Here is a 5,309-nt window from a genome sequence, read left to right as displayed (position 1 = left end):
AGGAGGAAAGAATAATACAGAAAAATATAAATCAATATTGAAGTTAGTGCTGTTCTGGTCACGCCAGAATACAACTTGCTATGTTCAGAGGAAGTCAATGTAGCTATGACAATTAATACCAGCTAGGAGTCTGACCCTTGGAATTTTATACCTTACACTGAAGCATCTGTTCTGGCCACCATAAGGAACAAGATACACGCAGTATCATTGGTCTGATCTGGGATGACAATTCCTATGTTCTTTATGAACTCAGTCAAGAAAGAAATAAGTCTATTTCTAGACTTTTGGTGCATAAAAGACACTCCTGCTCTTTTTTGCCCACTATCAAACTTTAACAAATATTTATAGTGACAGCCAGTTGTTGTCTGTCATTTAGAACACTGGGACCTATGTGGTTAACAACTATTTCTGGAGCATCCAGTTCCTATAAAAAAGGGGAGGGGGGAGAAAATCAATGGATGTGACAAGATCTATTCATAAAAACCTGAAAACAGATGAAGAATGATCAGGGAATGTCATTTGTTTATTACAACAATTCCACAAATAAAAATATGTTATCTGTACAATGATGGTGATTCAAGTTTAGAGGTGCATGTGTAAAATACATTTGAAAATAAAGGAAAGCCTTGGGACAGATCCAGAGAGCTATGCTGATTGACAGCAGCTTATGACCAGGATCCCAATTCTGCAAACTGCAGAGCACCCTAAACTCCCATTGAGATCAATGAAAGTTGACCGAAATTGGCGCCTTGCAAAATTCATCCGCATAAGGATTGGAACCCTTGCAGGTGTATCCCCTAAACATAGGCTATAGAATCATTCTCAATTTGTCTGGTCCAATGACTATTTAATCCAAAGTGGAACAGCTCCAACAGGTGAAACTAAGAGACCCAATTTAGCATACCCTACAACTCCATGGCTAGTGCACTCTTGCAGGATATGGGAGACATAGCCCTCCTCCATATCAGAGAATAGGAGGGCTCTAACCTTGGTCTCCCACATCTCAGCTGAGTGTTCCAACTGCTGGGTAAATGGAGGGGGTGGGGCAGCATCACCACCTCTTCTGTTTTTTGCAAGAAAGGGTTGAGCTGGCTTAGGCACTTAACTTCAGTAGAGGATTCACAGCTGTGAACCCTCAACTGCAGGGAAGCAGCCACCTACCTCCCTGAGATGGGGCAGTACTCAGGCCTCACCCCTCTCCTCTGCATTTTCTCTGGCTAATGCAGGCAGCTCCCTGCTCAGCTTGCTGGCTTTTGTGGATCCCATTCTTCAGCAGCTAACTCTCCTCAGGCATTGCACAGGGACTCTAGGCACCTCATGGCTGAGGATTCTGCCAGGCAGCAGAATGCCTAAAGATAGGCATTGCAACTCTGAGCCTAAAGTCCAGGACCCATGGGGCCCTAGGAAGTGCTCAACACTCAGAATCAGATCCTTATTTTACTTTTACTGGGCTGAATGCAGAATGATATTTTTCAATCACACAGTGCTGCTTGTTTCTCAAGGAGACTTAGTAGAGCTGAATAAGGCAGAGCTGCCTGTGTGGAACTTGTTCAACATATAAAGACAGACATTAAGTGCCTGGAATGATCACCAAGCTACATATCCAGACTAGCCTACACCAGCGTTTCTCAAAGTGGGATCCATGGCCCCCTGGGGGTCTGCAAGGGTACTCCAGGGGGTCTGTCAGCCCTGCTAATCAACTCCTCCCCTTCCCTCCCAGCACCACCTGCATACCCGGGAAGAGCTGCTCAGTAGTGTGCAGGAGGCAGAGAAGCGGGGACGGGGCACACTTGGGGGGAGGGAGCAGAAAGAGGCAGGGAAGAGGTGGAGCGGGAGGTGGGGTCTGGGGCTGAGCCGGGGGTTTGGGGTCCATGAAAATGTTTAAATAAAAATGGGGGTTCTCAGGTTGCTAAAGTTTGAGAACCACTGGCCTACACTAATGTATATAAAAACAGAGAGACACCAATTGGTCTTCCTTGCCGAGACACTTGAAGATACACCACTGCATTCTAGAGATGGAAAACCTTGTTATAAAATGTAAGTGGACATGGGGATAACTGGAGACTAAACTCAGATAATCTTTCAGAAACCATGCCAGTCTCCCTACTCCTCCATCTCCCTTCCTGCCTCTTGGTCTCCCTCGCTTGTTTGGTTTTATGGACTTTTGCCTCTTGAGTTAATGTATTCTCTCTAAATGGCATTTCAACATTGATCTTCCTAGGTACCCAGCATCCTTTTCTGGATTAACTCTTGGGTACCATATGGTGCAAATGACCTGTTGCGTAGTCTCTGAAACAATATTAAGAAACTTGCCAGACTTCTGACTTCTTTTGCATTGTGCCTTGTGGCTCCATTACCTGATAAGAGGATGTGACATGGCCTGGAAGTAACTGAGTGGATTTTGCCCTGGGTTTTGTTTTTTTGTTTTGTGTTTTTTTTTTTTAATATATAAGGTAACAAAGAGAGTGTTGCTTTAATTTTTTTCTCTGTTTCTCTGCCCCACTTGCTGTCCTGAAAATATTCCCTGAAACATTCCCTCCCCAACAAGCTTCTGTCAGAACCACATCTCTTGGGCTTTGTTTATACAAGAAAAATTGTACTGGATTTTACCAAGTTGATTTTAGCTTAATTAAGTGAAAGTTAAACCAGTTTAAATGCATTTACATAGGGAATTGCACCAGTGTAACTAGAGTGATTTATGGTGAAATTCTGGCTTCATTGCAAGTCAGTAAGAGTTTTGCCACTGACTTCAGTGGTGCCAGAATTTCACCTTAAAACTGGAGTTAGTTAAACAAGTAGAACTTTCCTAGGATAGACAAGGTCTTGTTCTATTTCCTTTTTTCATCCATTTGATTTGGTGATTGAGCCCTTAGACTCACAAATCAAGTGGGACAAGTGAATGTGGTTTTGATCAATTTTTTTCTTTGCTGAAATTAGAAGTTTCTTTCAGAAGCATTTTAATTTTTTTTTAAATTAAAAAGTTCATTTATCATTTTCAGTTATTTACCAGTTTTAGGTTTGGGATTTCTTTTCCAATTGCCAATTTTGAATTGTCAGTTTAGTCAGATGCTAACATTTTTCAAAAAATAAATACATTAAAGGAATTCTATTTCAGAACTTAATATTTTTAAATTGTTACAATTCTACAAGATTTCAGAAAACAGAATATCAGTTTGTTTTGGAATAAAACAGAAGGAAAGCCTTAAATTTGTTATGAATAAAAAAAATAAACATACCAACAGACCAGTTCTATTCTCAGCCTATCAGCAACTTGGCAGAATCTTTCTTCTGAATCTAGATGGACATAGTATCAAGCATTATTGTGTCTCTATATGCAAGATGTGCTAAGAATATAGGGTAAAATTGCCCAAGCACTTAACTAATATAGGCCCCTAAAGTCCCATTTTCAATAGCCACTTAGGTATTTAGGAACCTACATTTCAATGAAAGTCAGTAACCTAAATTCTATTATGTGCTTAAGTCACTTTTGAAAATGGAACTTGAGTTCTTAAGTCATTAGGTGCTTTTGGAAATTTTACCCATAGGCCCTAATTCAGCAGTCCATCCCTATTCAGCAAAGCACTTAAGCACATCAGTAATCTCATTGATCACTTCATTGGGACTACACACAACTTAAGCAACTTGTTGGATTAAGAACATAGTTCTTATACTGATTACACAACTTGAATTTTCTAGGTTTGCTTAGTGGTTTAAAAAAAACAAGGAGATTCGGGGATTGACAACCTTTGGCACGCGGCCCACCAGGGTAAGCCCCCTGGCGGGCCAGGACGGTTTATTTACCTGCTGCGTCCACAGGTTCAGCAGATCGCGGCTCCCACTGGCTGCGGTTTGCCGCTCCAGGCCAATGGGAGCTGCGGGAAGCGGCAGCCAGCACATCCCTTGGCCCGCGCCACTTCCCACAGCCTCCATTGGCCTGGAGTGGCGAACCACAGCCAGTGGGAGCTGCGAACCTGCAGACGCAGCAGGTAAATAAACCGGCCTGGCCCGGCAGGGGGCTTATCCTGGTGGGCTGTGTGCCAAAGGTTGCCGATCCCTGGATTAGGTCTTTATGTTGCTGGGTATTGGGACATTTTCTTCTCAAAACCTTAGCTGTCTCTAACACCATCCTGTTCTGAAAAAGACTTTATTTTGAACTTGATTACCAAGTGACACCAGACACAGTAACTTCAGGTCAATAGCAGTGGTTATAAAGATACCCACTGAACGAGTGGGACACTTAGCTGTGGTTAGGATTGACTTTTAATTTTGTAATGTTCTTTTACATTTTAGATCTTTTTAGGACTAAGCTTTGTTACAGAATAGTATCTCATCAGGTGGTGAGTAGGAGAGATGTGTAAAAAGATTAAAATAAAAATGAGGAAATGTGATAACCAACACTACCCGTCAACTTTCCTGTGTTGATAGTTCATGTACAGTAGAATAGGAAGCAGCTGTATTTGTTGTGTTTTAATGTGTTCAGTTGAAATATTTTCCGACCTATGTGCTAACTGCTCCTGTTGGAATTAACCACTAGTAGCTATATATCAAAACACAAACAGATAAACATATAATATTCATAAAATACAGGCAGCTCCCACATCATTCACACACACAACCTTTAACAGGTTTCAGAGTAGCAGCCGTGTTAGTCTGTATTTGCAAAAAGAAAAGGAGTACTTGTGGCACCTTAGAGACTAACAAATTTATTAGAGCATAAGCTTTCGTGAGCTACAGCTCACTTCATCGGATGCATTTGGTGGAAAAAACAGAGGAGAGATTTATATACACACACACAGAGAACATGAAACAATGGGTTTATCATACACACTGTAAGGAGAGTGATCACTTAAGATAAGCCATCACCAGCAGCAGGGGGGGGGAAAGGAGGAAAACCTTTCATGGTGACAAGCAAGGTAGGCTAATTCCAGCAGTTAACAAGAATATCAGAGGAACAGTGGGGGGTGGGGTGGGAGGGAAAAATACCATGGGGAAATAGTTTTACTTTGTGTAATGACTCATCCATTCCCAGTCTCTATTTAAGCCTAAGTTAATTGTATCCAGTTTGCAAATTAATTCCAATTCAGCAGTCTCTCGTTGGAGTCTGTTTTTGAAGCTTTTTTGTTGAAGTATAGCCACTCTTAGGTCTGTGATCGAGTGACCAGAGAGATTGAAGTGTTCTCCAACCGGTTTTTGAATGTTATAATTCTTGACATCTGATTTGTGTCCATTCATTCTTTTACGTAGAGACTGTCCAGTTTGGCCAATGTACATGGCAGAGGGGCATTGCTGGCACATGATGGCATATATCA

At 41.7% G+C, this 5,309-nt stretch overlaps 1 long non-coding RNA gene across 3 annotated transcripts in view; it reads right to left on the bottom strand.

Annotated features, from left to right (window-relative positions):
* The window catches only part of LOC122455535, a 28,850-nt gene that overhangs the window by 8,187 nt on the left and 15,354 nt on the right, over positions 1 to 5,309 (bottom strand). The gene's annotated exons all lie outside the window — the stretch shown is intronic.

Source organism: Dermochelys coriacea, chromosome 8, assembly GCF_009764565.3.
Source record: "Dermochelys coriacea isolate rDerCor1 chromosome 8, rDerCor1.pri.v4, whole genome shotgun sequence".
Lineage (NCBI taxonomy): Eukaryota > Metazoa > Chordata > Testudines > Dermochelyidae > Dermochelys > Dermochelys coriacea.
This window is presented reverse-complemented; position numbering and strand designations above follow the sequence as displayed.